We start from the raw sequence: 27917 nt of genomic DNA on the forward strand, positions 1-27917 counted from the left end.
CCTCCACCCCCCCGGCCGGGATGAAGACCCAGCTCCTTCCTTCATCCTCAGCACGTGTCATTGTGCCCAAGAGCCGGGCAGCCCCGCGGGGTGGGGACCGCGGCTTTGGGGAGCTCCCAGCCCTCCTTGCGCCCCACTTGTGCACAGGCTGAGCTCTCCCATCGCCATTCCTGCATCTCTGCAAAATGCTGATTGCAGCACCTGACCTCCCCGGGATAACGAGGGAAACCTCCCCTCATTAGCACTGCAGTCTGTGGGTGAGAGAAACCAAATGTTGACTATTGAGCGGCTGCACTTGCTGTAAATTCCAACATATGCTGTGGAAAAACGCCGCCTAAATAAGGCTTCAGAGGCACGGGATGTTTAAATAATAATGAATACCCACTGCTGTTCATTACAGAACAGAAACGTAATAAAAGGCAAAGCTGTGGCTGCATCTCCTCCCTACCGGGACGCGGGAATCCCAGGGACACCGGGACGTGACAGCAGCAGTTCCAGGTGTGCCCAGTGTTTATGTGCATCAGCACCAGGAACCGCTGGTGTCCCGCGGGCTGGGCAGCTGTCACCGGCCTCGCTTTGCCAACACAGAGAGGGCACCAAAGGGACGGGTGGAAAACCCGCTGCCCAGGGCTGTGCCCTGAGAGGCAATGGGGAGTTCAGGCATCCTGGGCTCCCATGGATGGACAACCTTCTCTGCCCTGGGGGCTGCAAACAGAGGGACACCCACGCCATTGTCTGTCCCCTGTGCCAAGCCCCAGCTCCATAGGGACAGGATCGATGCCCCACACTGCTCCCCTTCTTCCTGAGGAGAACACCACTGCACACCCAACCGAGTTTCAAGGGCTTAAACATGTTTGGGCAGAGCCCTGTGAAAAACTCTCATTTAGACAGGTACATGTGCTCAGGGGCCCCGGGAAAAGGCCATTTTCTCCCTGCAGCAAGGAGGTTGGAGCAGCCTGCAGAGGGAAACCCGTTCCTGGAGGTGCGCAGCCCTCCCTCTGCTCCACCGGCAGCGGGGATGCTGGGGATGCTGCATCTTCTCACAGGCCAGCAGATACCCTGCTGCCATTTGCCAGGGACACTCACGTCCACCGCCTGCCCTGCCCCGGCGCATCCCGGCAACCCTGGGGCTAATCCAGCCCTTCGGGACAAACCCGCACGTCCAGCCGCCCCCGCGCCAGCTGCTGCTGCCAGACAAAGGCTTTCAGACCTTGCTGGACCCCATAAACAGCTGTTCTTGCCCGCTCCCGGCCATCAATCACAGCTGACAGCCTTCCCCCCATGGTCAGGAGTCTGCTTTTCACCTTAATTTCTGAGAAGGGCTTTTTCACCAGTTGGAAACCCATAAATACCACTTTGCAGGCCCAGGTAGGGCTAATGATGGATGGCTGCTTCACAGACATGCCAGAGGCTTTGACCTAATTGTCACCCAAATACTTCCTGATTAACTCCTAGATAAAACCCAATTAAAACTTCTGCTCTTCCCAAAGTCCCTGCTGACTACTTTTTCTCCACTTCTCCAGCTCTGCTTTAAATTAGCTGCAGGCTTGCTGGACCTGGACAGACAGACAGGGATGCTCTGGACAGACAGATATGCCCTGCCCACCACCCTCCTGGCAGCCGGGGGGGACCTGAGGCGGGGGGGTCCTGAGGCAAGGGTGCCGGGAAGGGGCTCTGGGCGTCCCAGGGGACCCAAGGAGGTTCCTCCACCAGTCCACAGGTGTAAAGACTCCCTAGGGAGACTCTTTAAACTGGAAGGCACCAACAGCAGGGAGGACATGCTTTATTCCTCCTATTTTTCCCATATTATTCCCACGCTGCACAGAAAAGCTTCTTTAGCACATTTGCTTTGATGTGCAATAAGTTAATTACTGTAATAGGTTCATCCTTCTCCCCCAGTACTGAATCATGTAGCACATCCATATCAATTGCCATGGACTTCCTCATTTTGACTCAATTCAGTCTTACAACCTAGCTAGAGTATTTCTGCAGAAGGATGCGTTTCCATCCCATTTACCAGGGGCACCCGCTGCTATTTGTTCTCCCCACACTCTGTGTGATCCCAGGGGGTGCTCAGGAACACCCCAGCCGTGCAGCTGGGGGAGCATCAGGCTCCAGAGCCCTCACTCCCGGCCTGGGACCCCTCTGCCAGCAGCAAAGCCAGCAAGTGCAAGGGAAATTCAGCTGCTCGGCTCCCATTTTCAGCACAAAACAACAGCAGGAGGCATTGCGACAACGCCTGCATTTTTCATCCTAACCGTTAGCGCGAGGAGGGCTCGGGAGGTCCCAGGCGTTTCATAAGGTGACACGAACACACAGGGATGCTCAGTACCTGGGTTTGACTTCCATTTTGCCCTGGTTCTTCCCCTCCTCTGTTTTTCTCAGAACCGCCTGCAGGTAACGCATTGAGCCCCGCTGGGCTGCTTTCTGTCGCTGGCGGTGTTTGCCGCTTGACTCTCCCCGGCTGAGATCAAGGCTCTTCTCGGGGATTAGGGCTGTGGTTGGGGAGCACAGCTCTGCCGCGCATCTCTGCAGCGAGACAAGGCAGCCCGGCACCCGCGCACCGCAGAGCCGGGCTGCGCACGCACCGGGGACACCGAGCACCGTGAGCCGCGCGGGACACAGACAGCGACGCCGGGGCTCTCCCAGAACCCCCTCTGGCAATCAGTGGGTGCTGAGCTGCCCGGGAGGCGAGGCAGAGCCAATGGATCCAGCTGAGGTTACACAGAGCTCTCTGATCTCCCCGCTGCTGGGATCTATAGAACGACAGTCCCAGCAGCTCTGTGCCTGGAAGGGGCCGCAGCGGAGGGAAAGCACAGCAAATGGATTTCTCCCCCATCCATGCTGAGCTGCCGGGCTCCTCCGGCTGCCTCCTCAATGCTCGCATGAGGCCTTGGTCCAAAATACAGTGAAACGTCCTTTTTGTTGTGGAAACCTCACGGGAAGTCTCATCAGGAGGAAGAGACTGGTCGGGTGCCCTCCAGCCCCAGAAACATCCCGCGGATGCCAGTGGGAGTCAGTCCAGCCCTCAGCATGGAAAGTGTTTGCTCTGTGTTTAGCTTCACAGAGACTTTGTTCCCTGGAGACGTGGTCATACTGGGGTTTGCACCCCTTGACCCTCCAGCCCTGGGGTCCCCCAACACCAGCGGGCAGCTCTCCAGCACGTTTCTGAAGGCAGGACACTAATATATCATATTTTTCCTAATGTCCTGCTCTTGACCCAGCTCCGCAGGCAGGATTGGCCTGAACTGGCTCATGACAGCTGCTGTTCCCTCCGCGGAGCAGCACCGGCCCCGGGAAATGGGAACTGCTGGCGCAGGGCAGGTCTGCGCTGGCGGGGACACTGCACAGCAGCTCCAGCTGCCCCTGTCACCTCCCCGTCGGCTCACAGGGACACGGGGAGCTGCTGGGGAGCCAGCAGCCCCTGCCCCAGGGCCTGTCCCCACGTCCCTGAGCAGCCAGCTCACCCCGCTGCCCCAGCCCAGCACCGCAGAAGGGACCATCGAGGCTGTTTGCTGCTTTACACAGGCTATCATGTGCTGTGCCGCAGCAGGGGACGGTAAATGACTTTATAGTTATTGTTCCTCAAATTGGACACCCCCTTGGAGCTTAGATAATATGAGATGAAACAGCCTGCGGGAGGCTGCAGTCAAGTGGAACAGTGATGGAGGCTTTTTTTCCTGTTCCCGAGAAGAAACACTCCACCTATTTACTTGCCCTACCATCTCCTCCTCCTCCCGTCCCCGCGCGAGCGGAGCCACACCTGGCAGCGCCGGGGGGCACGGGCGATCATCGCCCAGCAAAGCGAGCTGCCCGACCCCGCTGCGGGCGGACGAGCCCACATGCCAGGATTTGGAAGCGCAGCTTTGACAGCAGCCCCGGAGAGGCCGGGAAGGGGGAGACGACGCTGCGGCTCCTCGCTCCGCGTCCTGCTGAGCGGGGTTTGCCAGGAAACGGTACTACTGGCAGCGCAGAGACATCATCTCGTGTCATTTGGCTTCAGAGCCGGTGTAACCACACGAGTGCGGAGGCAGAGATGCTGCTGGAGGGAGAGGGAGTGGGAAGGCAGCTTTGAGGTGAGGGAGCGCAGGGAAGAGAGAACTAATGAGGGACTGGGGGAAGGAGGGTGTCGGGGCTCGCAGCTGTGCGCGGGGAAGGCAGCTCGTTACCGAGCAGGGACCTGCAACTGAAAGGAAAGAGCATCTGAGACAGAAGGAGGGAGCACAGCAGCCTGCGAGCCGCTGGCGGGAGGGAGGGCACGCGGAACGAGGGACCAGGAGGGATGCTCAGCTGGGAAAGGGGATGCAGAGCAAGGGCTCAGCTGGGACAGGCGGGAGGGGGAGCACTGGGGACCTGCAGGGATCCCAGGCCTCCAGGCACACCCTGGCATCACGGAGTGAACAATCCAGCCAAAAATCAAACACCAAACCAACTAAGATCCCGGCGGGCAGGGAAGGGAGCCGGGCAGGCAGCGCCAGGCTCTGCACACGGGGAAAACCGCAGCCGCTCTGTTTGCCTTCTTCCAGGCACATCTGATGATTTAAATTAGGTCTCGATTCTTGTTTAAATTATAGTTTACTGTTCTGCGCCCCGCTCAGAAGTGAATTACCTTAAGCAGCAGTATTAATAACACGGTTATAATTAAGCTTCATTACTGTAGGCAGTTTGCTGAAACAAATTGCTTCTTCATTATTATTATGGCACCTTTGGTAAAAAGACATTTCCCCAGAATGCGACCTTGGTGCTTTATATAGCAAAAGCTGGGAGATGATAGAGATGTAAGGATGAATTAGCATCTTTTACCTTCTATATCAAGCTCATTAAAAGAAAAGCAACTCAAGTCAAAACCAAGCAGCCTTGATGGAAATTTTAATCTGAGCGAAATGGATAATGAATAGGTTTGAACTTTTCCTGACATTTTTATGGCGGTGCTTTATTTATATTGTGCTTCTGCTACAACATAAATAAATAAAGCAGGGGCAGGGCGGAGGGCGGCCCGGAGCCGCGGGGCAGGGCCGGGGTCACCGAGCTGCTCCCGCTGCTCCATCACACCATCTTTATTGCCTTGGATGGCGCAAAACCTCTCCTGCCAGCGCTGCTGGTTTAGAAACACCTTCCCCATCCCTACTGATCATCTACAGGGAAAAAGCCCAAATCACCCCAGGGGGGCAAAGGGCTGGTCTGGGGGTGGGGGGCTCCCAGCACCCTGTGGCACCGGGAGCCCCGAGGGCTGCACAGCACAACCCGCAGCTCGCTCCCCCGCCGCCAGCAAAACTAAGTGAGACATTCATTTCTGCACTGTAAGCACTCAACAACTGAGACAGGACATTATGGAGGGGATGCAAATAGATAGTCAGAGTCTAGGAAGATAAAGGCAGAGCCGTTTTGGAAAAGATGAGATTAAAAGCACACAGAGAGAGGAAACAACCTGTGTAAGTGTGACATCCAAGGGACCATTACTGTGGGGAGGGGGATGCCACCGGAGCAGAGACGCTCACAAAGCACGTTCGGAACTGAGCGGCGCGCTCAGCTCAACCAAACCACCAGAGCCGAGAGAAACAAGCCGAACTGGAACAAAAGCTCTTCCTCTGTTCTCCTGCCCCAAAAGAGGCCCTGAGCGCCAGCCCCTCCCTGGCCGGTGACGTTACTGTCACAGATGCTCCTGGAGCACCACTGCCCACTTGGCTGCTCCTTCTGCACCACCCCAGATACCTGGTGGCCCACAGCCAGCAGCAGCTAATTAGCCCTCAATTATCACCATTATCACTTTCACCTACACCACCTGCAAGTGCATTTTGCAGAGCTGCAGCCTCTGTGGCTGGGAAGAGCAAAATCTTTAACCCTTTGCTACAAACTTTGCTGGGCAAAGCCCTGCCCTGGACACGGTCCCAGTTCCCTGACAGACAGACTCTGGCAGGACACACAGACACTCAGGGATGGGACCAGTGGCTTCGTGTCCCCCTTGCAGGGGGCCTGAGCCTTCCAGCAGGAGCAGAGCAAGCAGCAGCGACCCTCATGTACACCCCAGGGCCAAAGGAGAGAAACCCCCTCACATACCTTCCCGCAGCATCCTGGTTTGCAAACACACCTGGGCAGAACCCCAGACCCATCTCTGCTGGCGAGGGCTGAGCAGGGGGCAGTACAGGGGTGCCCCCTGCCCTGTGCACAAAGGTGCTGCTGTTCCCCAGCTCACCGTCTCCTGCCAAAAGCAGCCTGGCCTGGGCAGCAGCATCTTAAAGGCTGCCCGTGATGGGTGCCAGCTGTGCCCCTTCCCACCAGCTGCTCTGCGTTCAGCCCCTAAACCACCAGGAGCCAGTTCTCCCCGGACACCCACCAGCACCCCCAGGGTGATGCCGGGGAGCACCGGCTGTGCCCCTGCACCACAGCTCTCATGTTCTGCACAGGAAAGTTTGCTGCACTGACAGTAAAACCCCCCTCATCCAAAAAAAACAGCGCTTTCCTATGGAAACCCTTCCATGCCACCACCCTCCCTCCAGCTGCCTGGCCAGCAGCACACATCTGCACACATCTGCACATATCTGCACACATCTGCAGCAGTGCTGGCTACCAGCTGGGTCGCTCCCGCAGCTCTGGGGTTGTCTGGCACCGGCTGCGTGGGGGAACACGCCGTGCCGGTTCCGGCAAAGCCGAGAATCCAACGCTAACGACCCTTCAAACCCATCATTTGCTTCCCCGCAGCTCCGAGCAGCGCTCCGTGAGTGACTGCTCGCCTGCAATTAAACTCCCTCCGCAAAGGTTACCGATAAAAATATTTCTCCCCGTTGTTAAACGGGGCATTTGCTGGGTCTGGCCGTGACCTTTAGCGTGACAGGATTTAGCGCTGTCCGTGCTGTGCTCCCAGAGCTCTCAGCCCCGCGCAGCTGCTCCCGGACACGTCCCTGCCCAGGGCACCGTTCCCGGCTCCCGCACTAGTCCCGCAGTGCTGAGGGACCCGCTGGGGCAGCTGACACCTGCTCCTTAAAACAGACTGGATGTCTCGGTGGTTTCCTGGGCCGCTCGGCCCCACAGGCGCAGGGTTCTCTGTCACAGAAGAGCTTCTCTGTCTAAATCTGCCTCCGAAATCTGTGCGCACATGCGTGTCCTGCACGTGTGTACACGCACTCATTAAACAAACACCAGCTATCCATTTCACTGAGTGCTTCTTCTGATAATAGCTATATTTATCATTTAGCATCTCTGGATGCAGTTCAAGTTTAAAATCTATTATGGGTATTATGATATTTAATAACTGTTTTATTTTTAAATGCAATAAAAAATGAAGATAAGGAGATTTTTTACAGGCTCTCAATTCATCTCTGTCACTGACACGCTGGGTGACCTTGCAGAGGTCGCTTCTCCTCTCGGTGCCGGAGCTTCTGGATGCGTGGGATGGGGATAATCATCCGATCTGCTGCCCGGGGGGCGGAGAAGCCTCATTCTTAATTAATGTTTACAGAGTGATTTCACCTCCCTAGACAGAAGGGGCGAGCTCCCGTTGGTTTGTTGGAGAGCGGCTGGACCGCTGGGACACACAGACACCCTGGGACATGGGGACACAGGGAGAGCGACGAGCACGACAGCTTCCCCAGGACACCGCGAGACGGACAAGATCCTAAGGCGGTCGCTATTGTTAGTTTATTATTGATAATTATCCACTTCTTCCGGAGGCGCCGGGCTCGCTGCCCCTGTCCCTGTCCTCAGGCTGCACGGTCCAGTGGCCTTGCACCCTTCCGCCGTGGAGTGGACAAACAATCTGCATAACTTAATTAAATTTACAGTAACCTCCGCGAACCAGCCTGGAAGGGATGGTGCGCGCACCGTCTTAAAGCAAATCACGGCCGGTGATGAAAGAGCCTATTTCAGTTAAGCAAATTATGAGGAGGCGGGTGATGTCCTCAGTATAATAATTCCATGTGAATTATTTATATGGAATCTGCAATTACACCGAGCAAAAACAGTGTTGTGTGCATAAAGCACACTTAATTATCCAACCACCTGTTCGGAGCGCGGGCGCCGCAGCCCCCGCAGGAGGGGAAATCTCTTCCCACCCCCCGGTCCCACTTCTGGCTCTGCCCGAGGTTTTCTCGGGATAACTCGACTATTCGGGGTGGGCTGCTGACCCCGCAGAGCAGGAGCTTTTGGCCCGGCAAGGGAGGGACCAGTCCTGGGTGTTTAATGGAAAAGAAATGAGTGGTTTTTCTTTAAAGATTTACCATGTATAAATGTATGAGAGTATTAAAGGCAACAATTAACTTTATTGGAAACTTTATATTCTCCAGCCTCATTAGAACTGCCAACAAGATCTATTATTAGCATTACTATGCAGATAATGTAATAAAAAGGGTATTTAAAGTAGATAGTTTTGCACTGCAATAAAAGGCTTTGCTAGCCTGCCCTTTCTGCCTCTCCCCGTTTGCCCTGCATCGCATGGAAGATCTGGACAAAGACCACGTCCTTTTACCCTCAAGACACCTCCACTCCCACCCGAGACGTCCGCTCCTCTCGCAGGGCTCCCGATTTCAGCGCAGTCGTGCAAAGCTTCCTTTCACCGAACCCTCCAGAGCAACAGGCAGCAGCGGGAGAGCAGGCAGCCTTTCAAGAATAAAGACACTAAAAGGTTTCCTTTTGTGCCACAAATGTCAGGACTCCTCCTCTCGCTACGGTCGTGCTACGAGCGCTCATTTAACAAACGAAGGCAAAACTCACAGCAGAGGTGGGGCGAGGCTGCAGCTCGGCCCTGCCGCAGCGCCGGGACAGAAACCCCAGAGGGACCGGGAGCAGAGGCACTGCGGCTGGAGCCGGTCCCCGAGGCAGCGCTGCGCCAAGGGACAGGTGTTCAGGGACCGGGACATGGGCTCTAGCATCATCAAAGAGAATCTGTTTACTTTGTGGGTTTAAATTTTAAATAACTGAGTCCCCGAGGGGATTCAAACGCCATTTCAAGGAGCTCATTTCTCCTTTCTCAGTGTTTCCCCACTCAGGGCAGGGGCAGGACAGCTCCCCTGGCCCGGGATGCTCCTGGATGCACACAGCATCCTTCATCCCCGCAGACCCACATCCCCGGCTGCCAGGACAGAGGAACACAGAGAAACTGCTCTGGCAGGTCCGGGAGGTACATTTCGGTCCCGAGGGTCCCCCGGCCCTGAGCTGGGGCTGGACACAGTGGTGACTGTCAGTGTCCCCAGCAGTGACTGTCAGTGTCCCCAGCGCGGCTGCTCCTCCATGCCTTCCCCAGAGCGGCTCCAGCTCCCGGCCTCCCGCGCCCGGGTGCTTTCCATCACGGTTATTACACCCTGCAGTCTAATTAACAGCAAGGAGTCAAAGGACCCGAAAGCAATGATCGTAATAAATAATCACTTGGTGGCTGCGGAGTTAATATTCCAGCAGGGTCTCCCCTGGCCTCGCAGAGAAACAGCAGAGAGGGAAGGGAGGAGGAAAGAAGCCGTGTCTGGAGCAGAGCAGCCTTCCTCCCGGCGCCCTGGCCTCACTCCTCCCTGAGAACTCCAGAGCAATCACAACAACGCTTTTCCTGCAGCTCTTTGACGCCGTGTCCAGGATGCGGGACTCAGGGATGCTCAGGAAACTCTGACACGCTGGGAAAGACACGTGCCAAGTCCTCTCTTCAGAAGGATTTGTCTTGGAGGAAAGGGGACCAGCACATTTGGAACCACCACATCTGGAACCACTGCGGCTCTCTGCTCCCAGCTCACCGCTGTCCTGGTCACACACCCTTGGGAATGTCATGGAAAGGACTGTGTGGAGGCAATGAGATTGCTGCCCCACTGAGGACACGCGACGTCTCTGTCCTGCCTCCTCCTCCCCGTGGGAAGGGCGGCAGAGGATGCTCGGTGCTCCCCGCCGCCCCACGCACCCCGCGTTCCCGCGGATCTCCGGCTGCGGCCGCTTCGGAGCCTGCGCTGGGATGCTGTGCAGCCCCCCGCAATTACCCGTGGAGAGCTTCCCTGTGCTGATAATTCGTGAGCTCCGCTCATATCTCTGCTAATTATAAATCTCAGCTGAGATTTGCATTTTTATGAAATGCTTGTGCTAGAAATCTTTATAAAAAAAGTACATATTAATTCAATCTAATCTGGGTCATTTCAGGTTCCACAAGAAAGCGTTTTTGTAAAGCTACAAAGCCAACATCTCTAACTTTTCCGTTCTACCAGAGAGGATATCTGTGCGTTACAATGGACATTTACCTTGTATTTCTCTGCAGGGGAGGCCAGGGAGCCACTTCTACCGCGGTTTGTGTCACTGAGGTGTGCGATGGCGGCAGGGGAGGTGGCAGGACTCCGTGTCCCCCCACCCGGCCCATCCATCCGCTGCCACGTCCCTCCTGCGCCCCCACTCTGGCTGTTCGCTGCTTAATGCACCACGAAGCCCCGGAGAAGATGCGGAATTGAGGAAACACTGCCCAGCATCTCATGCAAATGACTTTTTGCCCTTTGGTGGGGACTCTTTCAAGTGGGTCTTTCCCAGCTGAGGCTCAGAGCCAGAAATTTCATCAGCAATTTGTATCTCACTGGAAATGCCTTTGTCTGGAGTCAGGGGAAAAAAAGATTAGCTTTTCCTCCCTGAAATACGGCTGCTGGATGCGAGGCAATAGAGAAGGCAAATAAGCAAAGCAAAGCTAAGCTTTCTGGATAGAGCCGGAGGCTTAACGGTGCCGATTACAGCAGCAGGTGAGGAGCAGCCCCAGCCTCTGTGAAAAATCCTGTCAAACCGCAAAGTGCTTTAGCTTCAGAAACGGCAGAGCTGCAGCCCCGGGGACTGACGGCCGAGGGGACCCGCGGGGCTGCGGAGGGGCCCGAGCGCTTGGGGCTGAGCCGTGCTGATGGGCCGGAGCGCTTGGGGCTGAGCCGTGCTGATGGGCCGGAGCGCTTGGGGCTGAGCCGTGCCGGGGGATGCGCTCACAGCCCGTCCCGCTCCCTGCGGCACAGGGACACGTGCCCGCCCGCCTTACGGTGAGGAGCACACGGAGCAAAGCCGGTGGGACGAATGCACGAGGGGCGACAGAGCAGGGTGAGCAACGGCACGGTGAGCATCCCAAACCCAGAAGAAGAGTGTCTTGGGGCAAGCTCAGAGGAAGGTCAAGAGCTTTATTTATTGCCTAAAAGAGCTACTAAGTGCCCCTCTCCAAAGGCGCTGGTGCTACTGGTGTTTTCTGTAATGGAATTTTAAAAATTTTCTTAAAGTACTAAACACTTATGCTTTATAATTACAGTCTAGTTACTGATGTTCAGAGGCAGAATATAAGCCTATATATCATACAAGTGTGGTCATACTGTCTCTCTAGAGTTTTCCACCAGAAGCGCTCCCAGGCGGGGCGGCACATCTGGGTTGACCCGGGCTGCGTCTAAATTCTCCGGCCCCTTTTCTGCAGCAGCAGGACCAGCGTTTGCTGGTTGGAGCAACGTTTGCGGGTTGGAGCAGCGTTTGCGGGTTGGACCAACGTTTGCGGGTTGGAGCAGCGTTTGCTGGTTGGAGCAGCGTTTGCGGGTTGGACCAACGTTTGCGGGTTGGAGCAGCGTTTGCGGGTTGGAGCAGCGTTTGCTGGTTGGAGCAGCGTTTGCTGGTTGGACCAACGTTTGCTGGTTGGAGCAGCGTTTGCTGGTTGGACCAACGTTTGCTGGTTGCTGCAGATGGAGCGGCGGGGCCGGGGCCGGGTTGCGCAGGCGGCTCCGCAGCCAGGGATGAGCTGCACGTAAGTTTTCCGGCTTATCCAAAGCAATCCTCCTGTCCCCAGGAGGTTTGTCCTTCACCCGGAACTAGAGACAAGTTTCCAGCGCTTTCCTGCACCATCTGCCCTGGCTTTAGTTGAAATGCAACATTTTACTCTGGCAATCAGGAGGTAATCTTGTCAGCATTGCTTAGAGAAGCCGGGGCTGTCCTGCCCATCTGATGCTCTGTGCAGCAGAGGGAAAATCACAGCTCCCTCTTGAAAGGAGGGGAGAAATTAAGGTTGACTTTGGCACAGGAAAACAAGCAATCCAGAGATGACAATGTGCCACAGGAGCTTAAAATAAGCATCAACCAATTCAAACAAAAACAAATCTGCATTGGAAACAGACTCTTCCCCAGACCACATCCCCGCTTTAAAGTGCCTTTGATTTCTCCCTGGCGCATTTAGAACACGCTCTCCCTCCGCAGCCACTCGCTCGCTTTGTTTTGCTGCTCGGTACCAGGCAAATGAGGGCTGAACATGGAAATGGTGCTTTTTCATTAGCACGCATGCGAATACCAATAACGAGCTCTGCACGCTGCCCCAGCGCCCCCGCTGCCTGCGGGTGGGCTGGCCAGCCAGGAAGGGCAAATGGGCACTAGAATACGTGTTCCCACATGTTTTCTTGCTATCGACAAAGAGACCAGCTTAGTTCAGGGGCACAAGCTGGGCTGTCACTTCCAGCAGCTTCGGCTCCTTCCCTGCCCTGTCCCACTGCTCTCAACACAGAAAATCAGAATGTACTTGAAAACCAGAATGTACTTGGAAGCCACCCTACCTCATCTGTGAATGGATATACTTGGGCTCACTGGTGGCTTGGTCCTTAAGGGCTACGGCTTATGAGCTGGTGCCACCTTTTGTCAGGCTCCAAAGGGAGTTGAGATTGGCACAAACCACCCAGCTCCTGGGGCCGTGGGTTGGAGTGGGACCAGATCGCAGGCAGGGGAAAGAGATGGTACTATGAATGTGCTCACTGTGAGCATCCTCCTCAACCTCACCGCGAGCATCCTCCTCATCCTCCCCCTGAGCATCCTTCTCTGGCCCCACGTGCCGCCACGGCCGCCTGCACCAGCACTAACGGGAAGAGGAGCGGGAGGAAAGGGAGGAGAAACGCTCCCGGAGCAGCTGCCGGCATCTCCAGAACCTCTCACCGCTTCCCCGCGAGCCGCACAGGACCCGGCGTCGCTGGTTCCTCAGGCTTGCAGAAGGAGGGGAACAAGCTGGCGGATGCACAGGCGCCGCCGCTAATGAAGGCGGCGTTCGTTAGTGCCGCTGTCCCGCGGGGTGCGGGACGAGGCTCGGGAACCAGCGCTGTGTGCTCAGGTCTGATCTGTGCCCCGCACCGGGGCCGAGCTGGGGCTTCTCCTCGCCAGCTGCGGGCTTGGGGCAGATCATGGATTGTTTGATATGGAATTTCAAATGATCGCTTAAGTAGCTAATTAGCTTGTAGCAACTTGGAGCAACCTGGGTGTAGTGTGTATTTAAGTGTTTAATGCCTTTTCTTTTTTTTTTCCTCTTCCCTTCTAATTGGCATTTAATTAAAAGAATAAATAATAAAAAAAGAAAAGCGGCTTTGCCTGAGCTGCTTGGCTTTAAATATTAAAGAGTTTGTGTCTCCTGGAGCAGCGCAGCAGCCGGGGCTCCCACGTCAGCCCCGTTCCCGCAGCATCTCCCTCCCCAGCAAGTGACACCATGTCCCGCGTCCTCGGGGTGGCACCTCCTCAAACACCCACGCACGAGGAGGGGGAAGTCCCAGCGTGGTTGCCCCAGCGGATGGCCAACCACTCGGAAAAGCTGACATCTAGAACTTTAACTTCCCTGTCTTCAGTAGAATCTGGGTGGACTTGATGCAAAACATAGGAAAAGTGCATGCCTGTGAATACCAAGCGTGTTAATAGGTTAAAGTAAATCTAAAGTAACATTTGAAAGCTGGAAGATGAAAGTAGATCACAGGGCAAAGATCAAACAATCTAGAACCACTTCTAAGCCTTTGAGTGTTGCGGATTATTAGCATTTGAAAGTGAAGAAGTATTAGTGAAAGAAGAGGATGGGGGGCGCGGGAAGGAATTTCTGTTGTGTAGATAAAAAGTGAAGAAAGTGACAGTGGGAAAGGAAGAATGGAAATTATCCAGCTTATGAAGCAGCACGCGGAAAGGCTGCGTACACACCGGTGCGCGCACGCCAACGGGGACCCACCGCCTGTTACCTCTGCTGGGTGCTGCCCGGGAGCCGCCCGAGCACGCAGTGGGACCTCCCGAACAGCACAGCAGGAAAACCTGCCCAGGGGAGAGGAAAACCCACCCAAGGGAGGGGAAAACCCACCCAAGGGAGGGGAAAACCTGCCGAAAGGAGCTGCAGAGCCCAGGGGGGCAGCAGCTGTTGGGTACCAACCACCCGGGATAGCCAGCACAGGGGCAGGGCTCTGGAAGAGACATTAAACTGTAAAATTAACTAACGTTTCCTATGGAAGGCTCCGGGTGAAGCCTCCTGTTTGCATCCCTGCGCAAAACCCACGCGTTGTTCCGGGCAATCCCAGCAGCCCCTGACGCGGCGGGGGAGAAGGGAGCCCAGCAAAGAGAGACAAGACAAACCGCCAGCAGGCAGAGCCTGTGCTAAGGCAATATTGATGTCTGCTAACAAAGATGTTCAAGATCGGAATATATAAATTTACAGCCTTTCATTTGCTGCAAGAGCTTCCCCAACTGGCCCGTTACCCTCCGAGAGCTGCAGCCGGGCTGGGCAGCACGTCGGGGTCAGGGACACCCTTGAGCTGCTGTGTGTCCTGGGGAGCAAGGGCTCAGCATCCCCTGGGCACCCAGAGGGATGCAGCCCTTTGAAAGGGCCGCTCATCCTAGAACAGGGTTGGCCGTCCCTCAGAGCCGTGCTGGGATGCTCAGGGATGCTCACACACCGCGGGTACCAGTGATGCTCCCCAGCAGCAGGGGCAGCCAGGATCTCTGAATCACGGCTTCCTGGCGTGGAACCTGCTGTGTCTCTGTTCCCTTTCTGCCCATTTACATCCCACAGTAATTGCGTGCAATTAGGCCTAACGGAGCGCACGGATATCTCGCTCACACGGCTCCCGAACGTGGCCTTTTTTCCCTGTTTAAGGCTTGCCAAGAACTCTCTTAATGTAAGCGTTGTGGGAGTCTGTTAATTAATGTTTGCAAAAGCTTCCTGTGATATCGTCCTGTGTGTATTCGTTGTGTTACCTGGGTACCGCGATGAAAGCTGCCGCGGTGAATAAGATGCTGAGTGGCAAATAGAAGGTAATGGGCTCCCCGGGGTGCAGCAGCTCGTCCTCCAGCACCCGCATCCCCGAGGCAGCACCCGGGGACCGGGAGCCAGGGCAGGGGACACTGTGGGTACCCGACACCTCCGCCATCTCGGGTCCTCCTCTGTGCAGCTGCAATTTCAAGTAGCAAATTAGGAGAGAGGAGAGAGGGAGAAAGCGAATGCCATATCTATTATATGCAGCCTTGGCTGTAATAAACAGTGAAGCTGCCTGTTCCCAGAGGGACTTGCTAATATAGGAGATTGATTCAGTGCAGTGTAACCCCCCAAGGGCTCTACACACAACTCTGACTAAACTTCCTATAAAATCAATCCAGCCTTTTCACCACTTTTGACAGGGTGTTCTAATATTAATCTACTCCCCTTGTCAGTCAGCTCCGCTAACAAAGGCGCTAATGATCTTTAACCAGGCACAAGCAGCACCACGCAGGCAGGTGGAGGATTCCTGGATCCCTCCAGCGGAAAATAATTCCATCCTTTGCATAGCTGAAGGACTCGCCTTGCTGCCGAAGGTGATAATATTGTCCCCTCCCAAAGCGCGGGGACACGTGCCTCGGTGAGGTGCTGCCGTGCGGGGACGAGGCTGCCAGACCTCACTTGGAGGTGTCCAACGGCCTTGGTTTGGCGCTAGACGTGTCTTAAAGACAAGTTAGAGACTGTGGCCAGACCTTTTTACAGCAACAATAGGTGTTTTCCAGCACGCCTGCTCTCTCCTCGTGCCCTGCACCCCTGGCACCCCAGGCGGAGGCACAGGCCTGGCTTTGGCCGCAGGACGGAGCTGATCTGCGGCGGCTCGCCGAGAGGAGCCGCGTGCGGTGCGCTCGGGTGCTGCGGCAGCCACGCGCTCTTTATGAAGCGAGCGAGTCGGCGGGCATGTCCAACACGTGCGGCTTGTCAGCACGCCCGGCACCGCCATCACCTCCGCTGGCGAGGCGGCTGCCTGGGGCTGCGGTAAATTACTCATCCCCCCCGCTCTGCGCTTCTGCTAATATTGCTGGGACTGTGCTCCCGCGAGGGCTGGGCTGCCTCCGGCTCTGCTGACTCAGCCCCGGCGCTGGGGACACCAGGGACATCAGAGCTCACTGCTGCTTCCCCACGTGCTCCGGTGAGAGGGGTACTTGGCCGGGCAGGGTTTGTGCCACCAGCCGAGCCCTAAAATCCCTCTGCAGAGCTGGGGAGGGCCAGGCTGCCCGGAGCCAGGCTGCGCGAGCATCCTCCCTCGCTCAGCCTGAGGAACCGCTCCGAACGGGCACCAGCACCCCGGCTTCGCACCTCCCGCATCGGGCAGGGTCAGGGCACGTTTTCCAACAGCACGAGCCAGCGAAGTGCTGCTGAGCTCTGCGGGGCTGAACACACACGCCTTGGCTTCGTTACCAGAGAGTGGACTTTGAAAGAGAGACACTGGAAATAAGAGGAAGGAATGCAAAAAGGATCGCTGTCTGAGTTGACCTTGCAGTGAACAAGCCCCGCAGAATCTGCAGGACCCCCTCGCTGTGCTTAATTATATAGCAAATGGAATCCCAAATATTTGCTCGAAACTAACGCCACGCAGGAATCATCAGGAAATCCCAAGGACGTTGCCTAAGGATCCCCTCAATGCCTTTCCCAGAAGAAGGAGGTCCTGAGCGGCTCTTACACTAGCCAGGGCGTCAAAACCAAGTCAAATGGTTTGCTGTGCTTTTCCCCTCGACAGAACTCCGAATTACGGTTCCTGCAAACACGCCGGGAAGCGGCCAGAGTGGCTCTCAAGTCGGGGTTTGGGATGACGTGCGGAAGGTGGGTTTGCCGCGGTGCACGCCGTGTTCTGCAGCAGGATGGCGGGAGCGGACGCAGGAGTGCAGAACCACGCAAACGGCACGTTCGAGGGATACATCGGCTCAGAGCGTCCTTCAGCACCCAGCAGCGTCCCGTGTGCCGCGGCTCCTTCCCAGCTCATCCCCGATGCAGCCGAGGAGCCGTCCTTTCCACAGCCTCCTGAGGACACCCAGTAATGAAGCGCCACTTAGGGCTCCCTGCTCCGAAACCGCCAGGTGGGCAGCGCAGCGTAATGGAACTTTTAGCTCAAGTAGCAATGACTTTGACCATGCAAAATTACACTCTATTCTGGCCAAATTAACTAGGTAATGCCTTGCATTAGTGTAAAATCCTCCATCAAACCATGAAGGCTGCCGGTAAAAACACTCAAGGCCACCAGAAACCTGCTGGTGGGGAGGGAGGTCTGCTGGGTTCGCTCTCCGAGAGGTGCGTTTGCCTCGTGCCAGACCCACACAGGGGCAAAACGAGGGTGAAAATGCAGATGTGCTCATGACAATGCAGATGTGCTCGTGACAATGCAGATGTGCTGCCTGGCCCTGCCCGAGCGGGGGAGAACCCGGAGCCCTCGGACACCAAATGCAGCTGAACCAGGAGAACACGACTTCCCGACCAGCGCTCCCCGTCCGGCCGACACTGACAAAGGGAAGGAACTGCCAAAGAGCTTATTTGTTTTGCAAGTAGGGATGAAATAAAAAATTACGTGCTCTAATTAGACCTCTCTTAGTAAAAGAGCCATGCAAAATAAACGGTGTTTCATTACCGATGCCAGCGCAAGTCTCTCTTGCGCTTTATATGTTTAAGCGAAAATGCGGAAGGTCAATTTGCTATGTAAATTTTCGCAAATTTGGCTAAACTAAAACGATTACCCTAATGTGCATGCAAATTAGCTTAATTGATAACTACTTCTCTCCGTAACTTTAAAGAAGGGGAGGGGGAGAATTATTCCAATTGTGACAATCCTCTAAAGCATTTCTTTACCCAATAAAGCAATGATATCTTGACAAATTAAAGAGAATGTAATGAAATCAGATTAATTAATGCTAAGACCAATTAGCACATGCAAAGAGAGAGGGAGAGATTTACAGAATCAAAACTCACTAGAGAAGAGGATGGGAATCCATCATCTCTCACAAAGGCGGTTTACACCTTGGTTTCCTCGGGCGGAACGAGGGGCTCTTTGCCGAGCCGGCGGTGTGCGGCGCAGACAGCGCGTAGGGCAACGGATGGGCAAGGAATCGGAGCACAAAGAGCCCTCCCGGCGCCGGCCCCATGGACCCAAACGCCCAACCCTGGCACAGCTCAGCTCGCCAGAACCAGCACAGCTCAGCTCGCCCGAACCGGCACAGCCCAGCTCGTCCAAACCGGCACAGCTCAGCTCGCCCGAACCGGCACAGCCCAGCTCGTCCAAACCGGCACAGCTCAGCTCGCCCAACCCCAGCACAGCTCAGCTCGCCCAACCCCAGCACAGCCCAGCTCGCCCTCCCGCAGCACACACGGAACGTTAATTACACCAAAACGGGAGCAGCAGCGCAAAACCCATCCTGCCACCACAGTAACACCGGCATGAAGTAATAAAAGTAATTACCAGCAACACCGTGCGCAATATACTTCTGTGTCATCTCTCTCCTGTTGGTAATAAAGCCACCTCACACGTTAGCTGTCGGGAGGGCCCGTTTATTTACCTGGTAATTAGACCGTGCTGGAAGATGGTCCGTATGAAACGTGGCACCGTGGGAAAGGTGGTACCTGCAGAGCAGGCTCCTTCCTCCCCATGGGCATCGTGTGAGCTGGGACAGGAAAGGGGCCAACGCGCTGCTCGGGTAACACCCCAAACGGGGTCTGTCCGGCCACCCTCCTGCTTTTTGCCACCCTCTTTTCTCTTTTTTATTTTTCTTCCATTTTATCGTCCACAAAGACGAGCACAAGGAGAGAAGAGCTGCGCCTTCAGAACATCAGCAGAAATCCCACTCCAGTTTCCCGGGCAATTTGTTAAACTGTAGAACATTAAAGGGAGGATGGGGGGGAGACGTGTTTTTTCCATTTTGTCTCTCATTTGTTAATTGTGCTCATCAGTGAAAATCATTCATGGCAGAGATGGGGGAGCGAAGAAACCCGAGGAAGGAGCTGATCATATGCGGGGGAAATAACTCAGATGTGAAAATACTTCAGCCTGGGAGATTGCACTATTTATTCACACAAGTGTCCTGCTGCGCTTCAGAAATGCAGTGATTTAATGAGCTGCTGCAAAGGTGTTTGCTGCGAGGAGTCCTGGCTGGCTGCTCCCCCCACGCCACGAGGACGGAGCCCGGCACAAGTTCTGCCTCGGCGCCTTATTAAAGATTTAGAGGCTCTTCCCTCCCGCTCCAGGCTCCAAAGCGCCTTTTGAATCCGTTCCAGAATTAAACGCGGTACAAGCCGAGCGGGGGCTTGTTCGGCGCAGATGCCGAGCGAGACTTAAGGAGAAATTAGAAAGGCATTTGTGTTAACAGATGTTCCTCCTCTCTGCCTGGCACCGGCGGCGAGCGGCACGGAGCCCGGCAAGGGTGGCACAGGGGCTGGGGACCCGCGGGTCACTGGAGCCCCCTCGGCACGGGGACACAAATAAACACCGGGGGTTGCACCCAGAGCCCTGGCGATTTTGCAGCCACGACACGCAGCCCGGCGGCTGCTGCCTCCCTCCAGCTCCGCTATTACTGCGGGGCTAAGCAGCGCTAATGGAGAACGCCTTCCAAGTTTCATTTTCCTCTGTAATGGAAAATGCAAGAGTGAGATTTCAGTCTGCGAGCACTTCTCAGAAAAAAACAAATATCTTTATTGGCACTGGACAGCCTGCCAATCAGACCCGGGCTGCTGGCGCTCTCCCCTGCAGGAATGCCTCTGCATACAAAGATACCGGAACAACTTGAGGGCCCGCAGGATGAAAGGGCCTTCTCTGCCTTTCAGTGGGTGATTTGCAATGCATTGCTTCAGCATAATTTCCCATCTCCACCGCTCACAAAGGAAGCTCTGTTGCTATCTGTGAGTTTAATAATTTCTCTTCCCCACACCTTGCATTCATAATGCATCCTCCAGCACCTCGCCTCCTGCTCTCCACCGGGCTGCGGCTCTGCCTCCGCTCTCCCTCTTCGGCAGAGCCAAAGCGGGCGTAGAACCAGAGTCTGAGATCCAAGGGACGTCTGGAGCCAGGGAGTGGGTGGATGCAGCCCCATCCTCCGGTCCCAGCACAGGGCCTTCTGGGGACACTCCGGAGGAGCATCCCTTGTCCCCAGCGCTCATGGTCCCCTGGCTCCAGCTCTCTGGGTGACATGGACCAGCAGCTCTCGTGCAGCGCATCCTTCAACCTCATGGCCTCTGGCACCTGGAGTCCTTGCACACCGCAGGCCACGCCGGCGGCTCGGTTGGGTCCTTGGGGCTCTCTGGAGCACAGCAAGCAGGTCCCAGCCCTCCCGAGAGCGAAACGCAGACAACGCGTCACCGCCTGCTTTCAGACTGGGGGATTTGCATAAGCGATTCCCCAAAGCCTCAGGCCCCGTGGGATGTATTCTTTATCCATTTAGCCAGGAATGCAACTATTAAGAGCCTGTAGACATACAGCATTTGCAAAATTAGTACAAGAGGCTCCAAATAATCCATAAATCCATCTGTTACATGAGCTACGCCTGATCGTCTCTCCTCCCTTTAGCTTTCCAAAGGGAAACACTCCCATTCCTCCAGCAGCCAGCAGAGCATTTCTCACGTGGCCCCGGCATGAAACCCCGGTGCCCAGCCCAGGAAAGGTGAATGAAGGAGCTGTGTCTCCAAAGTTCCTGAGCTATTGCTGCTCCTCAGGCAGCACCCCCACAGCGACCTTCGAATTTGCGGCATGAAATAGATGTCTCCCAGCTTTCACTGACCCTTTCCTGGGACGCGGGACCTGTCGTGAGGACACCCCCAGCCCAAACCGCCACTGCACAGACCGCACAGCCTTTATTTATTTGGTTTCGGTACAGTTCGGCGCGCAGCACAACTGCACACACATAAATAATTCAGACCACTAAAGACTGCTGCAGAGGCAACTTTCCTGGGGATTTAATGTTCGCATCCCTCACATTCCTGCCACGGCAAGAAAAGAAACATTACAAAGCCCAGACTCCCCTCTCCTGCTCCTTTGTGGCTGCTTTATATAGGGGCTGAGCCCCGGCCGGGCTGGATGTGCCTGGAGGGCTGTGAGCCGGGTCCGTGCGGCTCCTCAGGTGCCTTTGGCTCCGAGAAGAGCCCAAACACGCTGGGGACATGGGGCCCATCAGTGGCCCCAGCCCGAGCACCCTGGCGGGCCCCACTGCCCGTCACACTGGAGGTGGCTCCTGCTCCTGGGGCCTCTCCTGCAGTCCTTGACATTTTCCTTCTCAAGGGGCGAGTCCCTGGTGCATCCTCACAGAGTAATTGTGAAATTATTATGGTTGGTGATTTTAATTTAAATTGGATGGAGAAATGTTGTACTGCGGCTGACTCATTTGCTATGGATTTTCACTTAACCAAATTGATTAGTCAACCAACTAGACTTAACTTGAAAGTTGTAATCATTCATTATTAGATCTAATTTTCATGTCGCTCCCAGACTACGTTCGGAAATTGAACTGCAGAGCCTTTAAGGAAGTTCGGGCAGAGCGCCTGAAGAACCTGGGGCTGCAGGGGCCGGTGCCAGCGTCCCCGTCCCGGGCTGCGGGAGCTGCCCCGGGGCTGCAGCACCAAGCACGTCCCTCCTGCAGCTCGGAATGCAAATTGCATAGAGAAAAGCAGGGAACTTAGGAGAAAGAGCTGCTTCAACGGAGAAGCGTTGCCTGATAGTGCAGATCTCCTGCTTGCAGCGGGTCCCGCTCGCCACCCCGCTCCCCCGGTGCTTCCAGCAGGGGATCGGCGCAGAGAGGAGCCCAGGGGGACCCTGGGGGCAGCAGGGCCACATCCAGCCACGTGTCCCCGCCAGTGTCCCTCGGTGCAGCCCACAGCACCAGCACGTCCTCCCGGGGATGGGGACGGGCGTCCCCTGCACAAACGTGACCCCCGCTCCTGTCTCCCGCCTGCGCCCGGGTTCGAGAGCAGCTCCGCGTTGCTCTAATTACCGCCAGGCACCGCAGAGGCCGCCGCCTCTCTCAACAAGCAGGCTGCATGCCAATTAATACCTTTAATTAACAGGAAGGACTTGCTGGAGGGACTACAGGACTTGCTCTCCCAGATGGACTCTCTGCCTGTCGGTCTGAGCCGGGAGGTTCTGCGAGGTCAGGCTGGACCCACTGCCAAATTCCTGCCTGTTCCCTGCCAATTAACGTGACCGTGATACCGTGGGCAGGACAGACAGACGGACAGCGCGGGACAGCCAGGCAGCCCCCACCTCCCCACCCCTGTGATTGCCGCCGTGGCAGGTGCAGGAGGGGCCGGAGGGAGATCTTTATTCAAAGCAATAGATGTTAACGTCTCCAAAAGCTTTTAACAGGAGCCATTATTCCCACACGAGAATCGATGCATTTTAATTCCCTCCGAGCTATTTGTTTGGCTTTGCTTCTGTTTTTTCAAACGCACCAGCCCCGTTTAACAAAACAAGGGAGCCCTGCGAGAGAGACAGCACATCGCGTTTTCCCTTGAAACTACTGAAAGTTCATTTTCAAAGCAGGGCAGTTTTCTTGGAATCGATGCATATCAACCAAAATCAATAGTTACTTTACGCAGATGGGCTGAGACACCTAAGTGATAACGCTCTGTGCCATCAGTACCCAAATCTGTATGTTTTTCAAGAAGTCAATGCATTTAAGCAGCTGCTACTGTCTTTGCACTTTAAAATAACCCATTTGCAGATCAGAAGGGCCAGGCCCATGGAGCCCGGTGCTAACCCGGCGCCCTGGGGACCTGCGCTGCCACCGCGCCCCCGGCAGAGATGGGAAGCTTTGCAAACCCAAACCAGTCCCCCGTTCAGCACCGAGTCCTGGCGACTCCGGGCCGGAAGCCTCGGCTGAAGAGCCGTGCCGGCTCCTGACCGCGTCCACTCCCACCGCCACTTCAGAGGCTGTTTCATCTGGCGCTGCTCCCCGCCAGCGCAGTGCCCGCCCGGCCAGGTGCGCTGGCATGAAAGGCGGAACGTAAGCAGGTTTTTGCAGGACAGAGACACTCAATCTAGTTGAAAGGCTCTGCCAAGTGCAGTGCCTTTAAGGAGAGAGAACTGCGAGTCCCACTCGTCGCCGAGACTGGGGAGAACTCCAGCCAGGGCCGCGGCTGCCATCAAATGCTCTGTAATGTTCAGAGACCGGCATCTTCCTCGGCGTTCTTTCCCCTTCCCTTTGCTGTATGCAAATCGCCGCTCCCTGTGAGTTATTAGATAACAAAGGGCTGTTTGCTCTGCAGAGGCTCGCTTGCCTCTGAACCTGGTGAGAAGGATAATTAAGGAAAGCCGCGCGGAGGGCTGTTTCCCCGTTCCGCAGCGGTCTCCCGGAGGAAAGCACAGCAGGGTTCCTCCATCTCAACGCAGCTGGGTTTGGGTGCCACGAGCTGCTGCAGCCGTGCAGCCACGTCCCTTGCCGGACCCCACAGGGCTCCCACTGAACCCCCCGTTATTGTGCTGCCTGGTCACCCCAGCAGAGCATCCTGACGGGCCCCATCCTGCCCACGGCTACCGCGTTGCCATGGAGAAGGTTTCTGTGCCACCGGTGACACAAAGGAAATGGCGCTTTCCCGAGCTCGCCTGGGATGCAGCGCTAATGAGGAGGAGGAGAGCGGGAAGAGGGCTTGCTTTCCACCCGCCTTTCTGGCAGGAACTGCAGGAGAAAACAGTAAAGAACCCACCAGCGCGGGCAGGAGGGGCTCAGCAACGCAGGCGGGGCCCCAGCTCGTCCCTTGTCCCTTCTCGCACCCCCTGCAGCCACCACGTCCCTAGACAAGCCCGGGGACCCAGCGAGCAGCATCCCGGGCACCGCAGCGCTGCCCGCGCCGCAGCCCGTTCAGCTTCATAAATTCTCATTTGCTCTATACCTTTTGATTTTTGAGCATCTCCCAGACACTTCCTCACTTTACTACAATTGATGGGATCATGTGTAATTTGTAAATGATATTAAGTGAGGTAATAACACTCTGGGAACCCAGTGAAAGTCATAAATTATTAAAAATTACTGCACTGAAATGTTACGACTTTGCTTTTGTACCTGACGGATGGCTCGCACGCTGCCTCCTCTGCCCCCGAGACCTTCACACCCGCTCTCCCCATCCATTGCACCCGCGGGGAGCGCCGGCGCGGGGTGAGCCAGAGGAGCAGCCTCGCCAGCACTTTCCTCTCCCCATGAACTCGGCAAGCAGTGCTTGGAAACCCTGCCAGCTTCCCCGAGTGTGGCGCGGCAGACGGGGCACTCGTGGCGCAGCAGACGGGGCGCTCATGCATTTGCAGGGCGATCGATGCAGCCAGGCACCCCGTGGCCATAATGACCACATTGGCCTGAGCACGGAGACAGGCTGGGGGAACGGCTCCAAGTCTGGCGGAACAGACAGAGCCCCAGGAAAGCTGGGCATTATTTATAATTTAACTTATCATTTGGTGCTGCGAGGCGGTGGTTTGAAGTGGCTGGGTGTCAGTGTGCCGTCGGAGAGCGGAGCGGGATGGGAGAGGAGCGTGGGTGGCACTTCCCGCTGCCCCCGGGCGTTCGAACCACTCCTCACCCATATTCTGACTTACTTTGCATGGTAGAAGCAGCCTCCGTCATTAACAAAAACAGCCAAAATTGCAAATATGACCCAGCAGGCTGCGAGAACACGGGCTCAGCGGCTCTGCACAGCGGCGGGAGGCAACCTGGGAGCGGTGCTGCAGCCCTGGGCTCCATCTCCCTCCGCAACGCAAGGGGCAGCCAGACCGGGGGCACTGGGAGCAGCTCGTCCCCGCGGTGCTGGCCTGTCCCCACCCGTCAGCTGCAAAAGCATCCTCAGCGTGACACTGTCAGCACCACGCGGTGCTGGGGGGTGCTGAGGGACACGTGCTGGTGACAGGAGACGAGGCGACTCCCGGCGCTGGTAGCGAGACAGAAGGGAGGTTACTATAAAAACGTTTTGTCAAAACTTTTTCTCTCCTACTGAAAACAAGGGTTTCAATCAAACTGTTTCTGGTTGAAAGCAATCTGCTTCCCTTGAGCGGCTCTCCAGAGCCAGTACTTTGGGCCAAAAACTTGTCACTTCGGAGCCAGCTCTTTTCTCATCTTTCAGCAGATTAGTTTTTACTTTCAACAAAGTCATAAGCCATCCTCTGCCTGCCATGAGTCGGGGTGCAAGCCTGTAGCCATCACAAACATTACTTTCTGTGAATTAATTGTTTGAGGGATCCCTTTTGCAGGGCCGGGTGAGGAGCATCCTGCACCACGGTGCAGGGAACAGCAGGACAGGCTCCATTTTTGTGCCTAAAATGCATCACGCCACGTACAAAAAATTAGGCAAACACCTGTAGCAAAGGCCCAGAGGTGGGAGCTCAACGTGGAGAGTCTTGCTCGGTGTCACCAGCGCCGTGTCCTTTGTCCCAGCTCCCAGCAGGAGCACGAGGTGCAGCACGCAGTGGACTCGGGTTCCGGATGCAGCTGGCCCAAATGTCAGGATTATTTAAGAAGCAGCGGTGTGGACTGCGCCGGCAGCTGGAGATGCTGCAAAAGCGAGTGGCACGTGCGGAGCTGCGATACCTGTGGCGGCTGCTGGCACGGGGGGGCCGGGGGTTTGCGTCCCGCCTGCTTCCAGCCGACGCTGCCGGATCAGCGCAACAGCTCGTAAGCTGTCAAATCACATTTTCGGAAGCAAATTGCTTTTATAATTAAATTAATTATTATTACAGCGCTGAGTTTTTGTATCGGCTTAATAAACATAATCAGGTTTTGCCCTCAGTCTCCTTCCTGCTCCTTCTCCTGCCTTCCGCGAGTTGTGCAATTTGGGGAGGGGAAAATAAGCGGCGCAGACTGAGGAATTAACGTGCGGGGTGTTGTTGGCCGCTAAATGGTACACGTTTAATTACTCGGTGAGCCTGCCCATGCCGTGGTGACTCCCGCGGCGGGTGGAGCCCCAGGACGGGAACGGGCCGTTGCCATGGGAACCGGCAGCTGGGTACCCGCAGCACAGGGTAAGCATCTCCATCCCCAGGCTGGGGGCACCAGCTCCGCCCGCAAGCACCACACCACCATCAGCATCGGTATCAAGCCAACTTGCAATCTAATCAGAAAGATACCAACTTAGTTGGACAAGATCTAGTTCCATGCACCCATGTTGATTGGCGTCTATTATATTACCTCCTCTAATTTTTTATTAATGAGGTCCTGTATCAGCTCTTCCATTATATTGAGCAGGACTGATGTCAGCCTGACAGGTCTGTAATTACCCACATTATCCCATGGACTTGCTGGAAGTGCCAGCACGCCAGCAGGTTTCGTCCAGCCCAGCCCCCCCGGCCGCAGCGTGCCCGCTCCCGGAGCCGCCACGCCGCACGGCCCGGCACCGCTCCCCGGGCTCGCTGTCCTCTCGTCTTATTAATTCCTAATTTCCAATTTGCAGGAGGAGAGAACCTTAGCCCTCCATCAGGCTGGCCCGGCAATCACAGCGATGAGCCAAGTATCTCTGGACAGTCTTTAATTTATTTCCCGGCGCACACGGACACTGCTGAGAGACTTGATGGCACCAGCTTAAACATAATAAATTACTCAAGTACCAGAGATTAGTTAATAAAGTGTCAAGCGCCCGTAAAGTGCTGCTTTGTCAAAGATACAAAATATTCCTCTGTTTCTCCCAAGATAAATAGCTCCCACGGAGGGAGGAGCGGCCCGTCTCCCACGATGCTGCTGCCTTGGGAGACGGTGCTCCCTGCCTGCAGCTTCCTGCATGCAGCATCAACGTACACAGCATCCTGCACACAGCATCCCGCACACAGCATCCCTGCATGGAGCATCCTGCACACAGCATCCCTGCATGGAGCATCCCACATCAGGGAGCATCCCACATCAGGCAGCATCCCACACACAGCATCAACGTACACAGCATCCCTGTACAGAGCATCCCGCACACAACATCCTGCATCCCATGCACAGGGCATCCATGCCAGGCGCTTGGTTGTCCCTGCGTCTCTGGCGCCTGCCCGCTGCCTCGCAGACACCATCCATCCCAAAAGACAGACAATGCGATCGCTGCCCAAACTGCTGGAGTTCCCCAGCATCACGGGAAACCTTCTACTACCTCCAAGACGGAGCCAAATCACTCTGACCAGACACCATTTGGAGGACGTCCCAGGCAAACGGAGCAGAACCCAGGCCAGCCACTTGTGGCACGGGCTGCTCGGAGCTGCCAGCCTGCGCGGGCGCTGCAGGGCAGGGCGAGGGGCACAGCCCCCAGCCCCCAGCCCGGCCCTTTGGCTTCACACCTGGATGCTCCCACGAACAGCAGAGATGCTGGGGGAAGCCAGCACCCGCTCCAAGGGTCCATGTTCCTTCCATCCCCACCTCGAGCCCCACGGCCTGGACGGAGGCTCCTGGCAGCCCCAGGAGATCAGAAACCAGAGATTAATCAGTTTGTTCCCAACGAGCCGTGTTTGAGGCTGTGAGAGAACAGTGATTGGCAGCTCCGAGGTGCTGCTGCAACGCCAGAGTGGGTCTCGCTAGGTGTTTCAGCACTGCTGCCACTTGATTTAATTACCAGACAATAGAAAATGCAGCGAGAGAAGGGTAATTACAGACTGAGGTACGACTATTCAGGGGTAAAAACATAAAACATTCTGCAGGGAGTCACTGGGCGCCCCGTGCCGTCCCCAGCACTGCCCGGGCTGCTCTGGCGGCGCCACGGCAGGCTGCGGGCACCGATGGCCAGAGCTCGCCCTCGTTTCATTGCACGCAGCAGCAGTGCAAGGAGGAGACAAAACATCCAGCGAGGCTTTCAGATCGCCTGTGTCGTGACCAAGTGTCTGCAGGCTGCGCTTGGGCTTTTTCATTACCGAGGGGCTCCGCATTTAATCACAGCGTGAGAGTGATTTCATACCGCCTGAGATGTGCATTTGCACCCGCTCTCTCCCCCACAAATCAGCCCTGTTTTGGGCCACACTGCACACCCAGACAGC

The 27917-nt window shown here is 55.9% G+C and overlaps 1 long non-coding RNA gene across 2 annotated transcripts in view; it reads right to left on the bottom strand.

Annotated features, from left to right (window-relative positions):
* The window catches only part of LOC135576281 (uncharacterized), an 85607-nt gene that overhangs the window by 25685 nt on the left and 32005 nt on the right, over positions 1 to 27917 (bottom strand). Inside the window, exon 1 of one of the 2 annotated variants that reach the window (XR_010467873.1) lies at positions 17933 to 18406. The exons of the other annotated variant lie outside the window; for it this stretch is intronic. This is a non-coding gene — a long non-coding RNA (uncharacterized LOC135576281). Of the gene's footprint in view, positions 1 to 17932; positions 18407 to 27917 lie in introns of those variants that run through there. 2 annotated transcript variants of the gene reach the window in all.

This window comes from Columba livia, chromosome 24, assembly GCF_036013475.1.
Source record: "Columba livia isolate bColLiv1 breed racing homer chromosome 24, bColLiv1.pat.W.v2, whole genome shotgun sequence".
Lineage (NCBI taxonomy): Eukaryota > Metazoa > Chordata > Aves > Columbiformes > Columbidae > Columba > Columba livia.